Raw genomic sequence first — 19,436 nt, 5'->3', positions numbered from 1 at the left:
ACTTGTGGCCGACGTTGGGGAAGAGAAGGCCTTTGGTGACGGTGATGTTTGCGGTGTCCTCGTCGAAGGAGGAGTCGATGGAGCTCTCGTCAGAGTTCCACTCCCGACAAACATGGGCATCACCGCCCTTCTTCTTGTAGTACCTCTTCTTTTCTCTTCTCTTTCCCTTCTTGTCGTCGCCCCTATCACTATCACTAGATAAAGGACATTTAGAGATAAAATGACCGGGCTTACCACAATTGTAGCAAACCTTCTTGGAGCGGGGTTTGTAATCCTTCCCCCTCCTTTGCTTGAGGATTTGGCGCAAGCTCTTAATGATGAGCGTCATTTCCTCGTTGTCGAGCTTGGAGGCGTCGATGGGAATCCTACTTGGTGTAGAATCCTTCTTTTCTTCTTCCGTCGCTTTGAATGCGACGGGTTGCACCTCGGGTGTTGAGGTGGCGCCTTGCTCGATGATTTTCTTGGAGCCTTTGATCATCAATTCAAAGCTAACAAATTTTCCTATCACTTCCTCGGGAGACATTAGTTTATATCTAGGATCACCGCGAATTAATTGAACTTCAGTAGGATTAAGAAATACAAGTGATCTTAGAATAACCTTGACCATTTTATGGTCATCCCATTTGGTGCTCCCGAGGTTGCGCACTTGGTTCACCAAGGTCTTGAGCCGGTTGTACATGGCTTGTGGCTCCTCCCCTTGGTGAAGCATGAATCGACCGAGCTCCCCCTCGATCGTTTCCCTATTGGTGATCTTGGTCACCTCGTCTCCTTCGTGCGCGGTCTTGAGCACGTCCCAAATCTCCTTTGCACTCTTCAACCCTTGCACCTTATTATACTCCTCTCGACTTAGAGAGGCGAGGAGTATAGTAGTGGCTTGGGAGTTGAAGTGTTGGATTTGTTCGACGTCCTCTGAATCATAATCCTTGTCCCCTTCCTTTGGTACCTGCGCTCCATACTCAACAATATCCCATATGCTTTTGTGGAGTGAGGTTAGGTGATGCCTCATTTTATCACTCCACATAGAATAATCTTCACCATCAAACATAGGTGGTTTGCCTAATGGGACGGAAAGTAATGGAGTGCGTTTTGAAATACGAGGATAGCGAAGGGGCATCTTACTATACTTCTTGCGCTCATGGCGCAAGTGGCGGATGCCGATTCCGAGCCGGAGGTGGAGGGTGACGAAGAGTCGGTCTCATAGTAGACCACTTTCTTCATCTTCTTCTTCTTGTCACCCTTCCGTTGGGACTTGATGGAGGAAGAGGATTCCTCCTTATGCTTGTGAGCGGACTCCCTTGAGTGTGTTCTCCCCAAGCTTGCAGACTTGTCGCCGGTCCCGATCTCCCTCATGGCGGATGCTCCCGACATCACTTCGAGCGGTTAGGCTCTAATGAAGTACCGGGCTCCGATACCAATTGAAAGTCGCCTAGAGGGGGGTGAATAGGCAAATCTGAAATTTACAAACTTTAAGCACAACTACAAGCCCGGGTTAGCGTTAGAAATATAAGTGAGTCCAAAAGTGTCGGCGTTTCGAGACCGGGGGGTCCCCAAGCCGACGAGTGAGTGTGCTGCGTGCCCCAGCCCAGATGGGTCGAGCGCGAAGGGGGGAGAGGCGAGGTGGCCGGAGACGGGCGTGAGAGAGGTGGAGATCCCGCGGCCTTCGTGTTCGTCCCGCGCCCAGGTCGGGTGCGCTTGCAGTAGGGGGGTTACAAGCGTCCACGCGGGTGAGGGAAGCGAGCGGCCCCAAGAGAGCGCCTGTCTCGTCCTCGTCCCCACGCGGCCAACCCTCCCTAAGAAGGCTCTGGTCCTTCCTTTTATAGTCGTAAGGAGAGGATCCAGGTGTACAACGGGGGGTGTAGCAGAGTGCTACGTGTCTAGCGGAGAGAGAGCTAGCGCCCTAGGTACATGCCAATGTGGCAGCCGGAGAGGTCTTGGCACCTTGCTGGCGTGATGTCGTGGCTGTCGGAGGAGCAACGGAGCCTGGCGGAGGGACAGCTGTAGGAGCGGTCGAGTCCTTGCTGACGTCGCCTTGCTTCCGTAAGAGAGCTGAGAGCCGCCGTCGTCACAGAGCTTGCGGAGCGCCATCATTGTCCATCTGGCGGAGCTAGCCAGATGGGACGTCGGTCTTGTTCTCCGTGACCCGAGTCGGCTCGGGGTAGGATGATGATGGCGCTTCCTGTTGACGTGGTGGGCCTGTGCCCTAGGTCGGGCGACGTGGGGGCTCCTCCGAAGCCGGGGTCGAGTCTGTCTTCTGTGGCCGAGGCCGAGCCCCCGGGTCGGGCGAGGCGGAGATCGTTCGGCCGAGGCCAGGGCGGAGTCCGAGCCCTGGGGTCGGGCGAGGCGGAGTTTCATCGTCTTCTGGGGCTGAGCCCGAGTCCGAGCCCTGGGGTCGGGCGGAGCGGAGTTCGCCGTCTTCCGGGTCTTAGCCCGAGTCCGAGCCCTGGGGTCGGGCGGAGCGGAGTTCGCCGTCTTCCGGGTCTTAGCCCGAGTCCGAGCCCTGGGGTCGGGCGGAGCGGAGTTCGCCGTCTTCCGGGTCTTAGCCCGAGTCCGAGCCCTGGGGTCGGGCGGAGCGGAGTTCGCCGTCTTCCGGGTCTTAGCCCGAGTCCGAGCCCTGGGGTCGGGCGGAGCGGAGTTCCCTATGGCGCCTTTGGCCAGGCCTGACTGCCTGTCAGACTCACTCTGTCGAGTGGCACTGCAGTCGGAGTGGCGCAGGCGGCGCTGTCCTTCTGTCAGACTGGTCAGTGGAGCGGTGGAGTGACGGCGGTCACTTCGGCTCTGCCGGGGGGCGCGTGTCAGGATAAAGGTGTCAGGCCACCTTTGCGTTAAATGCTCCTGCAACCTGGTCAGTCGGCGCGGCGATTTAGTCAGGGTTGCTTCTAAGCGAAGCCAAGGCCTCGGGCGAGCCGGAGGTGTGTCCGCCGTAAAAAGGGGGGCCTCGGGCGAGACGGAAGTCTCTCGAGGTCGGCTGCCCTTGGCCGAGGCTAGGCTCGGGCGAAGCGTGATCGAGTCACTCGTGTGGACTGATCCCTGACTTAATCGGACCCATCAGGCCTTTGCAGCTTTATGCTGATGGGGGTTACCAGCTGAGAATTAGGCGTCTTGAGGGTACCCCTAATTATGGTCCCCGACAGTAGCCCCCGAGCCTCGAAGGGAGTGTTAGCACTCGCTTGGAGGCTTTCGTCGCACTTTTTTTGCAAGGGGACCAGCCTTTCTCGGTTGCATTTTGTTCCGGTGGGTGCGCGCGAGCGCACCCGCCGGGTGTAGCCCCCGAGGCCTCGGAGGAGTGGTTACACTCCTTCGAGGTCTTAATGCCTTGCGTAATGCTTTGGCTGGTCTGGTTGTTCCCTCATGCGAACTGGTCGTAGCCCGGGTGCACGGTCGGGGCCCAAGCTCTCGGGCTGGTATGTTGACGCTGTCAACGGTTTGGCCGGAGCCGGGTTTGCGAGAGCAGCCCCCGAGCCTCCGCACATGGCGAGAGGACGATCAGGGACAGACTCGGCTTTTTTACATACGCCCCTACGTCGCCTTTCCGCAAGGAGGAGGGGGGAGAGCGCCATGTTACCCTCGATGGGCACCGAACATGGTGTCTCCGGTGAGCTGCAAGCGGGTAATCCGAGTGGACGTCCGTGCCCCGTTCGTTGGGGGTCGGCTAGGGGCCCAGAGGCACGCCCAAAAGTACCTGCGGGTGATTTGCCGGACCCGGTCCCCTGGCGACGGGGTCCGAGGGCTTGATGCCTCCCTCCGATGGGATTCCGTTACAAGATCGTTCCCGCTGGTCTCGAAAATGTCCTAGGGTACCTCGGGAGCGCAGCCCGAGCCTTGGTTATGTATCGAACGTACCCCTAGTCATCCCTCGCTCGGCGTCTGAGGCGACTGTGAACCCTTCGGGGGCCAGCCTTCGAACCCCTGATCAGTAATGGGCGCGGAGCCCGAGTAGCCTGAGGCGGCCATGGAGCCCTTCGGGGGGCTGGCCTTCGAACCCCTGACCAGTAGTGGGTGTCGGGCCCACGTGATCTGAGGCGACTGTTGAACCCTTCGGAGGGCCAGCCTTCGAACCTCTGATCAGTAGGGGGGCTCGGAGCCTGGTTCCTTCACAGAGAAGGATCCTTTTCGGGGTATCCCCCTTTCCTGGTCCCTGTTGCAAGAGATAGAGAAAGAGGAAAAAGGAAAAGGATACGAAATCGAACGACGTGGCGTACCTTTTTTGGCGCGGTTATTACGGCGAAGGCGAAGCGTCGCCCGCTTCTCCTGCCAGAGGCGCCGCGTGTCCCGCCGCGGAGTTAATGCGACGGGGCGAGTGGTTGGCGGGGCGGCCGTTGCGCGTGCGCGAGCCGTTCGAGGAACGGATCACGGGTGCACCGTCTTCACGCCGTGGGAGGAGGCTCTCTTGCTGTCCCAGGATGGGACGTGAGCCTGGCTGACGACGTGACTTCTGCGCCTGCCCGCCTGCCACCGCCATTACTGCCGGCCCACTTTCGGCCGCTTTGACCGTCGCGCCAGGCTGGCGCTGCTGGGTCGCCTCGAGTCGCGGCACAGGCTCCGCAACCGAAGAGGTGCGACGGTGGCACAAGTGGCGGTGCGGTTGCTTGCATGCAGCAACTGGCGCGCTGGTTGCGCGACGCGTGGGCCTGGGCCTCCAAGCCGGCGTGTCAGAAGTCGGAGAAGCGCGCCCACCTGGCGCGGTTGCATGCCGCCTGCATGGCTGCCCGCCCCTTCCGCTCGTTGGCCTGGGCGAAAGTGGGGAATCGCTTGTAACCGCTGGGCGGTTGTGTGCACCGCGCGCGGCGGTTTGGCTTCTTCTGCTTCTGAGCTGGTTTGCATGACATGCGGGACCCAGCCCCCGCGCCTTGGAGCGTGTTGGAGAAGACTCGGCCCGTGGCGTTTGGGGGCGCACGTAGGGAGAGTCGCCTTTAAAAGGAGGGCGACCCCTTTCGGAAGGCAACCATGTCTTCTTCCTCCCTTATGCGTCGTGTCTTTCCATCTTCCAAGCCCCCGGATGGGGGGTACCCGCCGTCTTTCTGCCTCCTCGTTGGAGGAACGCAACTCCGTGGGAGTTGGTACCTTTCAGCCATCGTTCGGCCTCCTCCAGCTGGTCCAGCGATTCTTCTCGGCTAGCTTGGTTGCTTTGATCGGTGTAGGCCCTCGTCCTCGGGGAGCCGTATTCCAGGTCAGTGGGCAAGATAGCCTCAGCCCCGTAGACCAGGAAGAACGGCGTGAAACCCGTGGCACGACTCGGCGTCGTCCTTAGGCTCCAGACCACCGAGGGGAGTTCCTTCATCCATCGCTTGCCGAACCTGTTGAGGCCGTTGTAGATCCGAGGCTTGAGCCCTTGTAGAATCATGCCGTTGGCACGCTCTACTTGCCCATTCGACATGGGATGAGCCACGGCGGCCCAGTCCACCCGGATGTGGTGATCCTCGCAAAAATCCAAGAATTTTTTGCCGGTGAACTGGGTACCGTTGTCGGTGATGATGGAGTTTGGGACCCCGAAGCGATGGATGATGTTGGTGAAGAACGCCACCGCCTGCTCAGACCTAATGCTGTTCAGGGGTCGGACCTTGATCCACTTGGAGAATTTGTCGATGGCGACCAGCAGGTGCGTGTAGCCCCCGGGCGCCTTCTGCAAGGGACCGACGAGGTCCAGACCCCATACAGCGAAGGGCCAGGTGAGGGGTATCGTCTGCAGAGCCTGAGCGGGCAGGTGGGTCTGCTTCGCATAGAATTGGCACCCTTCGCAGGTGCGGACAATTCTAGTGGCGTCAGCCACCGCCGTTGGCCAGTAGAAACCTTGCCGGAAGGCATTCCCGACAAGGGCTCGAGGCGCTGCGTGATGGCCGCAAGCCCCCGAGTGTATTTCTTGCAGGAGTTCCTGACCTTCGGCGATGGAGATGCATCGCTGGAGGATGCCCGAGGGGCTCCGGTGGTAGAGCTCCTCCTCATCGCCCAGCAAGAAGAATGACTTGGCGCGTCGCGCTACCCGTCGAGCCTCGGCTCGGTCGAGGGGTAGCTCTCCCTGGCGGAGATATCGCAGGTATAGGGCCTGCTAATTTCGATCAGGCGTGGCCCCGCTCTGCTCCTCCTCGATGTTCAGTGCCTCGGCCTCGGGGGCCGAGGGTACCTCGGGCTGAGCCGAGGGTGCCTCGGGTCGAGCCGAGGGTGCCTCGGGCTGAGCCGAGGGTGCCTCGGGCTCGGGCGCGTCGTCGATCTTGACGGAGGGTTGATGCAGATCCCGGGAGAAGACGTCCGGGGGGACCGTCGTTCGCCCTGTGGCTATTTTAGCCAGCTCGTCTGCAGTCTCGTTGTAGCGCCGAGCGATGTGGTTGAGCTCGAGCCCGAAGAACTTGTCTTCCAGGCGCCGAACCTCATCGCAGTAGGCCTCCATCTTTGGGTCGCGGCAGTGGGAGTTCTTCATGACTTGGTTGATGACGAGCTGCGAATCACCGCGGGCGTCGAGGCGTCTGACCCCTAGCTCGATGGCGATTCGCAACCCGTTGACCTGAGCTTCGTACTCGGCCACATTGTTGGACGCCGGAAAATGGAGGCGCAGCACGTAGCGCAGATGCTTTCTGAGGGGCGAGATGAAGAGCAGGCCCGCGCCGGCTCCTGTCTTCATCAGCGACCCGTCGAAAAACATGGTCCAGAGCTCCGGTTGGATCGGAGCCGTCGGTAGCTGGGTGTCGACCCATTCGGCCACGAAGTCCGCCAACACCTGGGATTTGATGGCCTTTCGAGGGGCGAACGAGATCGTTTCGCCCATGATTTCCACCGCCCACTTTGCGATCCTGCCCGAGGCCTCTCGGCACTGGATGATCTCCCCGAGGGGGAAGGATGACACCACAGTTACCGGATGAGACTCGAAGTAGTGTCGTAACTTCCGCCTTGTCAGGATCACAGCATACAGCAGCTTCTGAACTTGTGGGTAGCGGATCTTGGTCTCGGACAGTACCTCGTTGACGAAGTAGACTGGCCTCTGAACGGGCAGCGCATGCCCTTCCTCTTGCCTCTCGACCACAATCGCGGCGCTAACCACCTGAGTGGTGGCGGCGACGTAGACCAAGAGGGCTTCTCCATCAGCTGGGGGCACCAAGACAGGCGCCTTTGTAAGGAGCGCCTTCAGGTTCTCGAGGGCTTCCTCGGCCTCAGGAGTCCAAGCGAAACACTCGGTCTTCCTTAAGAGGCGGTACAGAGGCAGACCTCTTTCGCCGAGGCGTGAGATGAAGCGGCTCAGGGCCGCGAGGCATCCCATGACCCTCTGTACGTCTTTTAAGTCCTTGATGGGTCCCATGCTGGTGATGGCTGCGATCTTCTCCGGGTTGGCTTCGATGCCTCGCTCGGAGACGATGAACCCCAGGAGCATGCCCCGGGGCACCCCGAAGACACACTTCTCAGGATTGAGCTTGACTCCTTTCGCCTTGAGACATCGGAATGTCACTTCAAGATCGGAGAGGAGGTCGAAAGCCTTCCTTGTCTTGACTACGATGTCATCGACGTAGGCCTCGACTGTGCGACCGATGTGTTCGCCGAACACATGGTTCATGCACCGTTGGTACGTTGCGCCCGCATTCCTCAAACCGAACGGCATGGTGACATAGCAGTACATGCCGAACGGTGTGATGAAAGAAGTCGCAAGCTGGTCGGACTCTTTCATCTGGATCTGGTGATACCCTGAGTAGGCATCGAGGAAGGACAGGGTTTCGCACCCAGCGGTGGAATCCACGATTTGATCGATGCGAGGCAGAGGGTAGGGAACCTTCGGACATGCTTTGTTGAGACCAGTGTAGTCTACACACATCCGCCATTTCCCCCCTTTCTTCCTCACAAGCACAGGGTTGGAAAGCCATTCGGGATGGAATACCTCTTTGATGAACCCTGCTGCCATTAGCTTGTGGATCTCCTCGCCTATCACTCTGCGCTTCTCCTCGTCGAATCGGCGCAGAGGCTGCCTGACGGGTCGGGCTCCGGCTCGAATATCCAGCGAGTGTTCGGCGACATCCCTCGGTATGCCGGGCATGTCCGAGGGACTCCACGCAAAGACGTCGGCGTTTGCACGGAGAAAGTCGACGAGCACTGCTTCCTATTTGGGGTCGAGCCCGGACCCAATCCGGATCTGCTTGGAGGTGTCACCACTGGGGTCGAGAGGGACGGCCTTAACCGTCTCCGCTGGCTCGAAGTTGCCGGCGTGACGCTTCACGTCTGGCACCTCCTTGGAGAGGTTCTCCAGGTCGGCGATGAGGGCCTCGGCGTACTCCACGCACTCCACGTCGCATTCGAACGCGTGTTTGTATGTGGGGCCGACGGTGATGACCCCGTTGGGGCCCGGCATCTTGAGCTTCAAGTAGGTGTAGTTGGGGACGGCCATGAACTTCGCGTAGCATGGCCTCCCCAGTACAGCGTGGTAGGTTCCTCGGAACCCGACCACCTCGAACGTCAGGGTCTCCCTTCGGAAGTTGGAGGGCGTTCCGAAGCAGACGGGGAGGTCGAGTCGTCCGAGGGGCTGGATGCGCTTCCCAGGTACGATCCCGTGGAAGGGCGCAGCGCCCGCCCGGACGGAGGACAGATCGACGCGCAGGAGCTTGAGGGTCTCGGCGTAGATGATGTTGAGGCAGCTGCCCCCATCCATTAGGACCTTGGTGAGCCTGACGTTGCCGATGATAGGGTCGACGACGAGCGGGTATTTCCCCGGGCTCGGCACGCGGTCGGGGTGGTCGGCCTGGTCGAAGGTGATGGGCTTGTCGGACCAGTCTAGGTAGACTGGCGCCGCCACCTTCACCGAGCAGACCTCCCGGCGCTCTTGCTTGCGATGCCGAGCCGAGGCATTCGCCGCATGCCCTCCGTAGATCATGAAGCAGTCGCGGACCTCGGGGAACTCTCCTGCTTGGTGATCTTCGTTCTTGTCGTCGTCGCGGGCCCTGCCACCCTCGGCGGGTGGCCCGGCCCTGTGGAAGTGACGCCAAAGCATGACGCACTCCTCGAGGGTGTACTTGACGGGCCCCTGATGGTAGGGGCACGGCTCCTTGAGCATCTTGTCGAAGAGGTTTGCACCTCCGGGGGGCTTTCGAGGGTTCTTGTACTCGGCGGCGGCGACAAGGTCCGCGTCAGCGGCGTCGCGTTTCGATTGCGACTTCTTCTTGCCTTTCTTCTTGGCGCCGCGCGGAGTAGACGCCTCGGGAGCCTCTTCCGATGGGCGGCCCTGGGGCTGCTTGTCCTTTCGGAAGATAGCCTCAACCGCCTCCTAGCCAGAGGCGGACTTGGTGGCGATGTCCATCAGCTCGCTCGCCCTGGTGGGGGTCTTGCGACCCAGCTTGCTCACCAGGTCGCGGCAGGTGGTGCCAGCGAGGAACGCGCCGATGACATCCGAGTCGGTGATGTTGGGCAGCTCGGTGCGCTGCTTCGAGAATCGCCGGATGTAGTCCCGGAGAGGCTCTCCCGGCTGTTGCCAGCAGCTCCGGAGGTCCCAGGAATTCCCGGGGCGCACGTACGTGCCCTGGAAATTGCCGGCGAAGGCTTGGACCAAGTCGTCCCAGTTGGAGATCTGCCCCGGAGGCAGGTGTTCCAACCAGGCGCGAGCAGTGTCGGAGAGGAACAGGGGGAGGTTACGGATGATGAGGTTGTCATCGTCCGTTCCTCGCAGTTGGCAGGCCAGGCGGTAGTCCGCGGGCCATAGTTCCGGCCTCGTTTCCCCCGAGTACTTCGTGATAGTAGTCGGGGGTCGGAACCGGGTCGGGAACGGCGCCCGTCGGATGGCCCGACTGAAGGCCTGCGGACCGGGTGGTTTGGGCGAGGGACTCCGATCCTCCCCGCTGTCGTAGCGTCCCCCACGCCTGGGGTGGTAACCTCGGCGCACCCTTTCGTCGAGGTGGGCCCGACGGTCGCGTCAATGGTGCTCGTTGCCGAGGTGGCCCGGGGCCGCAGGCGCGGTGTTGCGCGTGCGCCCGGTGTAGACCGAGGCTTCCCGCATGAATCGGGAAGTCGCGGCATGAGGTTCCGAGGGATATCCCTGCCTTCGGGAGGCAGTGCTCTCGGCCCGTCGGGCCGCAGCGCCTTCCAGGAGATTCTTGAGCTCTCCCTGGATTCGCCGACCCTCGGTGGTTGATGGCTCCGTCATCGCGCGGAGGAGTATCGCTGCGGCTGCCAGGTTCTGACCAACCCCGCTGGATGCGGGCGGCGGCCTGACCCTGACATCGTTGGCGACGCGGTGCTGGAGACCCTGGGGCAGGTGACGTATTTCTCCGGCCGGGGGTTGGCCCGCCCATACCTGCCCGACGTCCCGGCGGATCGTCTCAAGCGCTCCTGTTCCCTCGTCGAGTCTGGCCTGTGCCCCGCGGACTTGCTCGAGCTGTGGGTCGTGACCCCCCGCCGGAACGGGGACCACAGCTAGCTCCCGCGGGATGTCGGCGCGAGGCACGGGCCTAGGAAAATCACCATCCTCCGGCATGCCAAGATGGTTGCCTTCGGAGGGATCCCCCAGCTCAACGTGGAAACATTCGCGGCTTGGGCCGCAGCCCTCGTCGTTGAGGCTGCGGCTTCCGTCGGAACAGTCGAAGAGGCAGTAGTCACATGCGGTCATGAAGTCCCGCATGGCACTGGGGTTGCCAAGTCCAGAGAAATCCCAACAGATGCTGGGATCGTCATCTTCCTCGGACCCGGAGGGCCCGTAGGTCGAGGCGTCCGTCAACCGGTCCCAAGGCGACCGCATACGAAACCTCAGTGGGGTTGCACTCGCCTCAATGAGAGCGCCCGCCAAAGCGAGGTCGCTTGGCAGGTTGAGGCCGAGTCGAAATGACGTAAGATGGGAGTTAGTCGGTACCTTTTGGTCGACGAGGAGCGACGTAGTTACATCGGGGACTGGTTGCACCGTCATCTCAGGGACAAGGGCGACGTCCTGCAAGCTCCTCGCGAGTGCGCCGGCGTCGTCAACTTGCTCGGGGTTGGCGTGTCGCGGGGGGAAAGCGCTTGCCTCCGTCTCGAACGCGAGGTCGACGCCCGGCGTGCCTTCCGTCGGGGCGCTGGGGACGTCGATTCGCTCGACAGCCGACGAAGCGCGGCCTCCCGCTTGGCCTTGGTTGCCCCGCCTCCTCCTCCATTGGCGGGGGAGAGGACGGGGCGAGCTCGGATGTTGTTCTTCCACCGCGCGGGGAAGATGTCGCCGATTCCGCCGCCGGCGGGCGGGTTGTCGACCGCCATTGTCGTTGTCGCGCGGCGGTGGAAGGAGTATCATGTCGTAGCTGCCGTCGAAGGACATGAACTCAAGACTCCCGAAACGGAGCACCGTCCCGGGCCGGAGAGGTTGCTGGAGACTGCCCATCTGGAGCTTGACGGGAAGCTGTTCGTCAACACGCAGCGTGCCCCTACCTGGCGCGCCAACTGTCGGCGTTTCGAGACCGGGGGGTCCCCAAGCCGACGAGTGAGTGTGCTGCGTGCCCCAGCCCAGATGGGTCGAGCGCGTGGGCGAGCGCGAAGGGGGGAGAGGCGAGGTGGCCGAAGACGGGCGTGAGAGAGGTGGAGATCCCGCGGCCTTCGTGTTCGTCCCGCGCCCAGGTCGGGTGCGCTTGCAGTAGGGGGGTTACAAGCGTCCACGCGGGTGAGGGAAGCGAGCGGCCCCAAGAGAGCGCCTGTCTCGTCCTCGTCCCCGCGCGGCCAACCTTCTCTAAGAAGGCCCTGGTCCTTCCTTTTATAGTCGTAAGGAGAGGATCCAGGTGTACAACGGGGGGTGTAGCAGAGTGCTACGTGTCTAGCGGAGAGAGAGCTAGCGCCCTAGGTACATGCCAATGTGGCAGCCGGAGAGGTCTTGGCACCTTGCTGGCGTGATGTCGTGGCTGTCGGAGGAGCAACGGAGCCTGGCGGAGGGACAGCTGTAGGAGCGGTCGAGTCCTTGCTGACGTCGCCTTGCTTCCGTAAGAGAGCTGAGAGCCGCCGTCGTCACAGAGCTTGCGGAGCGCCATCATTGTCCATCTGGCGGAGCTAGCCAGATGGGACGCCGGTCTTGTTCTCCGTGACCCGAGTCGGCTCGGGGTAGGATGATGATGGTGCTTCCTGTTGACGTGGCGGGCCTGTGCCCTAGGTCGGGCGACGTGGGGGCTCCTCCGAAGCCGGGGTCGAGTCTGTCTTCCGTGGCCGAGGCCGAGCCCCCGGGTCGGGCGAGGCGGAGATCGTTCGGCCGAGGCCAGGGCGAAGTCCGAGCCCTGGGGTCGGGCGAGGCGGAGTTTCGTCGTCTTCTGGGGCTGAGCCCGAGTCCGAGCCCTGGGGTCGGGCGGAGCGGAGTTCGCCGTCTTCCGGGTCTTAGCCCGAGTCCGAGCCCTGGGGTCGGGCGGAGCAGAGTTCGCCGTCTTCCGGGTCTTAGCCCGAGTCCGAGCCCTGGGGTCGGGCGGAGCGGAGTTCGCCGTCTTCCGGGTCTTAGCCCGAGTCCGAGCCCTGGGGTCGGGCGGAGCGGAGTTCGCCGTCTTCCGGGTCTTAGCCCGAGTCCGAGCCCTGGGGTCGGGCGGAGCGGAGTTCCCTATGGCGCCTTTGGCCAGGCCTGACTGCCTGTCAGACTCACTCTGTCGAGTGGCACTGCAGTCGGAGTGGCGCAGGCGGCGCTGTCCTTCTGTCAGACTGGTCAGTGGAGCGGTGGAGTGACGGCGGTCACTTCGGCTCTGCCGGGGGGCACGTGTCAGGATAAAGGTGTCAGGCCACCTTTGCGTTAAATGCTCCTGCAACCTGGTCAGTCGGCGCGGCGATTTAGTCAGGGTTGCTTCTAAGCGAAGCCAAGGCCTCGGGCGAGCCGGAGGTGTGTCCGCCGTAAAAAGGGGGGCCTCGGGCGAGACGGAAGTCTCTCGAGGTCGGCTGCCCTTGGCCGAGGCTAGGCTCGGGCGAAGCGTGATCGAGTCACTCGTGTGGACTGATCCCTGACTTAATCGGACCCATCAGGCCTTTGCAGCTTTATGCTGATGGGGGTTACCAGCTGAGAATTAGGCGTCTTGAGGGTACCCCTAATTATGGTCCCCGACAAAAAGAGAGGGCGAAAAACAAATCACAAGCAAATAAGAGCGGATGACACGGTGATTTGTTTTACCGAGGTTCAGTTCTTGCAAACCTACTCCCCGTTGAGGTGGTCACAAAGACCGGGTCTCTTTCAACCCTTTCCCTCTTTCAAACGATCACTTAGACCGAGTGAGCCTTTCTCTTCAATCAAATGGGACACTAAGTCCACTACAAGGACCACCACAACTTGGTGTCTCTTGTTTTGATTACAAGTGAGTTGAACACAAGAAAGAAGGAAGAAGAAAAGCAATACAAGCGCAAGAGCTCAAATGAACACAAATGTCTCTCTCTCTCTAGTCACTAATTTCTTTGGAGTGATTCCGGACTTGGGAGAAGATTTGATCTCTTTGGTTGTGTCTTTGAATGAAGTCTATAGCTCTTGTATGAGGTTTGATGGCTGAAAACTTGGATGCGATGAATGGTTGGTGGTTGGGGGTATTTATAGCCCCAACCACCAAAGTGACCGTTGGTGAGGGCTTATGTCGCATGGCGCACCGGACAGTCCGGTGCGCCACCAGACACTGTCCGGTGCGCCAGCCACGTCACCAGGCCGTTGGTTCTAACCGTTAGAGCTTCTGACAACTGGGCCACCGGACATTCACTATTCACTGTCTGGTGCGCCTTCTAGCGCTGCTCTGACTTCTGCGCATGCAGACGCGCACTGTTCACTTTTACTGTTCCGTTGCAGACGACCGTTGGCGCTATGTAGCCGTTACTCCGCTGGCACACCGGACAGTCCGGTGCTACATCGGACAGTCCGGTGAATTATAGCGGGGTGGCTCCCAGAATTCCCGAAGGTGGCAAGTTCGGAGTTGGGTTCCCTGGTGCTCCGGACAGTGCGGTGCACCAGACCAGGGCTGCCTTTGGGATATCTTTTGCTCTTTTTATTTGAACCCATTCTTGGACTTTTTATTGGTTTGTGTTGAACCTTTGGCACCTGTAGAACTCATAATCTAGAGCAAACTAGTTAGTCCAATTAATTTGTGTTGGGCAATTCAACCACCAAAATTCATATAGGAAAAGGTGTAAGCCTATTTCCCTTTCACTGAGGCGCTAGTGTTCAACCTCAAGCGCCTCCCACTCCCGCAGGATCGCCGCCTCAGTCTCATGAAGAGCCTGATGGGCACGAGACAACACCCGGGGAGGGGAACTGGCGCTGCTTCTGGCTCGACGTCAGACCGGAGCCACCGCCCGAAAATCACCTCTGTCTCCTCCGGAGTGGGCGGCGGGATGGAGCTGGACGGGCCCCCCGTGTCACCCTCGATGGCGGAGGCGGGCACAGTTGGGACCTCCTCCGCCGCTGTCGACGGCGTACTCGTCGGCATCACCGTCGTTGAGGCTGCGGCAGCCGTCGGCGCAGTTGCAGCGGCCAGGGGCAGACCGCCGACACCACTCCCAGCAGACGCCTGCTGCTGAGAGCCATATCCACCGGGCATGGTATCTGGCGGAGGAGGCGCGGCCTTGGGAGCAGAGGGGGAGGAAGCCCTGACAAGCAAAGGATGGGTTAAGACCCGTCGGCACGATAAATAGATTAATGGAAAAGGGGGTTACACTCACTTGGGGCCCTGAACTTTCCAGCGACCCTGGAAGCGGGGCGACCGCTGCTTTTGCTGCTGCTGGTGGTGGTGCCCCTGGGGGAGATCACCCCCAGGTGGTGGTGGCGGCGGCGGACCCGACGGTGGTGGTGGTTGTGGTGGCAGCGGACCCAATGGTGGTGGTGGCGGAGGACTGATGTGCCTCTGCGCGCCCTGGGCCTGGGAGCCGGCCTCCTCGGCCCCACCAGCAGTCCTCTGACGCTTCTGGGGGGTCCGAGATAAATGACCCTTCGACGTGGCGCAATTGTCGTCGCCTTTCTTCTTCCGACCCCCCAGTGCCACCTGGGGCGGAGGAACTGCCCGCAGCCCCTTTGCCCTTGTCCAAGGGGCGAGGGGCCGCGGCGGAGGAGCTGGGAGCCACGGTGGGGGCGCTGGGAGCCACGCCGGCAGACTGGGGGCCTCCAGCCGACGCATCGGAGATCCGGATCCCGTAGTGGGGGTCCCGGCCGCCGGTGTGGCGAACCGCCACGCCGCTCTCGTCGAAGGTCGGCAGCGTGGCCAAGATCGCTGTCCTCAACCCTGGGTTGTCGCAGAGCGCAGGGATGCCCTAGGGGAGGATTAAGGATTCAGGGACGAAGGACTCACCAGTAATCCCCTTCACCAGAAGTTCCAGCTCCTCCCAGGACAGGTCGGTCCCCGGCTCGCGCTGGATCCGGTCGATGTCGTTTGAGCCGGTGAACCAGCAACACAAGCGCGCCCTCCTCTGCAGCGACGCGATCCGGCGCTTCAGGAAGTCGCCGACGACATGCATGGAGGTCAGACCACCGGTTGCCAAGGTCTTGATTCTGTCCAGCACGGGTAGGAACTCCGGCGCCAGCGACGACTTGACCCTCCATTGCTTCCGATCGAGCGCTAGCCCGTCGCTCGGCAGGACGAGGCGGTCGTTGGCCTCGGCGCTGGTGACCACCCAGTCGGCGCGCCAGTTCTCCCACCTTGCGTCGTCGAGGGTGGGGATGTAGGCTACGTCTGAGTCCGACCTTGTCTAGAAGTAGTATGCGCCGAGGTGGTCCTTAGCCTTCCCAGACTTCACCAACACGAAGAAATGGCATAAAAGGGAGGTGCAGGGGGCCACCCCCACGAACATCTCGCAGAGGTGGACAAAGATGGCCGCCTGGAGGATGGAGTGGGGCGTGAGGTGCTGAAGCTGGAGCCAGAGCTCCTCAAGCAGCAGGAGGAAGAAAGGCGAGATCGGCAATGCCAACCCGCAGGAGACGTAGGAGACGAACAACACGAACTCCCCGGCGGCGAGATCGCCGAGGGGAGTGGCGCCGGCGCGGATCCTTCCGGCGTGCACCGGCGCGCTCCATCCGAGCAGGTGGCGCACTAGGTTGAGCGCCCCCTCAGACTGGAAACGCTCGGGGTGGCCAAGCGAAGTCATGGCGGCGGCGGCGCGGGTGTAGAGCGGAAGAGCGCGAATGCAAAGGGGCACAGAGAGCTCAAAGGCGAAAGAGCGCAGCGATTGGGAGAGAATGCGAAAGCATAACTGCTGCACGCAGGGTGAATCCCTCTTCAAGGCAGACTCTCCCGCTCGCGCCCCAAGACGCTATAGGAAATCCCGACCGACACACACCTGATGCCCAGGCGACCCAGTCTATGACACGAGGGCCCGGGTCCACAAGTCATACGGATTGTGCGCTGAACTTTGGGTGCGGGAAAGGTGAACCGCCGCCCGCGGTAGCGCGCCTCTTCATCTCCGCCGCAAGAAACAACAGCCCGGTCTATGACACGCGGGCCCAGGCCCACGAGTCATACTCCTTGGGTGCCGGTTCCGGGTGCAGAAAAAGCGAACCGCCGCACGCGCCGGTAGTACGCTTCCTCGAGGCCGCAGCAGAAGACAGAAGGTGATTTTTTAAACCAATGCAGCGGTATCGAGGCGCCCCGCGCGTGGCCCGCGAAACCACCAGGCGTGGGGGCCGCGGGTCAGTCAGCCGCGGAGACAAATATGGCAGTTGGCGTGACCAAAGGCGGATTGACGGCGAGTACGTCAGCAAACGCACGGAAGCGGCGCGCCATTCGCCAATCAAGCTTTGGCCCCACCTGCAGGCTCGTATCCTCCCCTGAGATGGGCCCAGGGGCCACTGTCGGTACCCTGAAACTAGGGTACCCCTTACTACAGTATGAAGACGCGGTACCCACGCGGCTATCTCTAGTCGCGTGGTAAACAGCACCCGACTCTACCACGTGGACGGGTTCGGGGCCGCCACGTGGCCAGAGAAGACGATATACTCCAAGGTATCAACAATGGGTCCGGACCCCCATGGGAAAGTGTCGGACCCCTGTATATACAGACTGGACCTCTGGGTAAGGTCCGGGACCTCCACGGGCGCAAACCAGACCCCTAGGATGGGTTCCGGACCCCTCTATGTGGGGTCCGGGTCACTCACAGCAGGGTCCCGGGATTCTGGGACAAAGAATACCCAGGCCTTAATCAAGTCCAGGTAGGGGACCGGAGCCGACACGTGTCCGGACCATACCGTGTACGCTTCTGCTCCCCGCTCAGGCGGAGCCCCGATGCTGCCACGTGGCACGGTGCACGTGACGTAAGCCAACTGGCGGAGCCCCGATGCATTTATTGCGGACAAGGCGTGCCGCCTGTCCATTCCACTGGCGGGCGATGTGCCGCCTCGGCATTTATTGAGCCATGTCCATTCCACTGGCAGGCGATGTGCCGCCTCCACATTTAATGGGACCTGTCCATTCCGCGGGCAGGCGGTGACCAGTCCATTCCGCAGGCGACGTGCCTATTCATTCCCCTGGTAGGCAGTACGCCCATACTGCCGTGTGCACTACGCCCATCATTACTCGTGTGTTGCCAAGGAAGCAGCCATAGCATATCAATACTGCATGGACTACGGACAACATGGCGCCAGGAGATTGCTCAGGCATACTCGCACTAGTTACTTCTATAATGTATTCCCTCCGTTTTGCTCCTGGGCCCACATGTCGGGGCTCAGCATCCTTGTACGTGCCCCCTTGAGCTATAAAAGGGAGGGCACACGACATTATAAGGCAGATTCACATGAACTCTCAGACTCACAAGTTCATACAAGCTCTTAAGCTCACAGTCTCAATACAATACATAATGGAGTAGGGTATTACGCTCTGGCGGTCTGAACTACTCTAAACCCTTGTGTGTTCTTGTGTTCATCCCGAATCCACCTAGCAGGCAAAACGCTTAGGCCCCCTCCTCATCTTAGGATTTAGGGCGGGTGCGTTCCATCACCCGACCGAAGAATTTCTCTCCGACAAGGGCGGAAGAGAAAAGGTCAGTCGGCATGACCTTTGAGGAGTGGTGGTCTAGTGGCGCAACTTATGGGGCGGTAGGATCCGACGGTGAATGAGAAACTTGTGTCACACGTGTTTGACCTATCTACCTCACTGTGCTAGAAAGTGGAAAAAAGAGCGTGCTATACCTGGCTACCTCACTATGTGGAAAAGGGGGGAAATAATCACGCCTCTGTGAAGAAATTGACGTTAACTGCATTTAGGGAGTTCTTATCGAGTTGCTAAATGTGAAGAGTAAATAGAGTTGGATATCAACTAACTCAATTTAGCAAGTCTATTTAGAGAACCATTAGAGAAGCAATTTTCTGTTCACTTCTTAAATTTAAGATTTAGAGAGTTGTTTAGAGAACTATTGGAGTTGCTCTTAGTGAGCTGTTCTAACCTAGATTTGGAGCTTTACTGTTGGAACAGAATGTTTTGTTGGTGCCCTAAATCTTATAAAATATACCCGACCCGTCCTAAAATAGTAGTCGTTTTAGATCTAGATTTTATATCCATATTCATATGAATGATTATGAACCTAGATATATATTTAACAAATACATTAATTATTGTATGGATCTAGTAAAAGGGTAAAATAAATTTTAATTTGAAACGGAGGAAGTACATATTTTTAAAATTATAGGATATCGTTGGATATTGTCTTAGTATTAATATGGGTACGCTATTTATTAATATAAACATGCGCGCGTGCAGGAAGTCATCAATAGAGTCGAGAGACGTTATGAGTACGTATACATGCAACACAACAGGAAACATAAAATATCTGCGAGCCAAAATAATTTTTAAGCTGCTGAGCCTACGATAATTCGCTAACACTATCAGAGAAAGGTTGTACTGGTTACAATATTAAATTCCTGTTATTCATGTAGAGATCATGTACAGCACAAACACATGCATAGGTATCTAACGGCTAAATCGTTCATGTTATTCATAACAACTTAATTGTATTTTACTATTTCACAACATTACTCGATAGCTAGATGCTTACTGCATCTGTTGAGGTGGTTAGGAAGGTCTCAGTTGAGTAAAGACATAAAGTACAGTGCATGCAGAAACCAGAAATGTGAGTTGTGATTAGTTTAGCTTAAACATAACAAATTGTATCCATTTTGATAATGGAAACAAAATGTTCCAGCCTTTTGCATTGTCCTCCATATAGCCTCACAGACAAAAATAACAAAACACCATCAATAAGCAAGAGGAGACATCCTAAAAAAGAACACATCACGGGATCAAGTGTCTTGCAATCTAGAATTGGACCTCCATCCATTTCTTACAAAAATCTCCATGGCCACCACTTCTATGGATTGACAAATCGTGAGGACCTCTTGATGATCTTCTTTTTCTACAATAACCTTCAGAATTGGAACCAGTATGTTCCCCTGAAAAAAGACTGATTTCCAAATTGCGTTCCTATTACGTCCATAGTATCTACTAGTGTAAAACGGGGTTTTTAAAATAAAAAACTCGGCTAGGGGAGGTTAAGTCTCTCCCAACAACATTTATATAAGAAGTCACGGAACCATAAGTTCT

This window comes from Zea mays, chromosome 6 (genome assembly GCF_902167145.1).
Source record: "Zea mays cultivar B73 chromosome 6, Zm-B73-REFERENCE-NAM-5.0, whole genome shotgun sequence".
NCBI classification, from domain to species: Eukaryota; Viridiplantae; Streptophyta; class Magnoliopsida; order Poales; family Poaceae; genus Zea; species Zea mays.
This window is presented reverse-complemented; position numbering follows the sequence as displayed.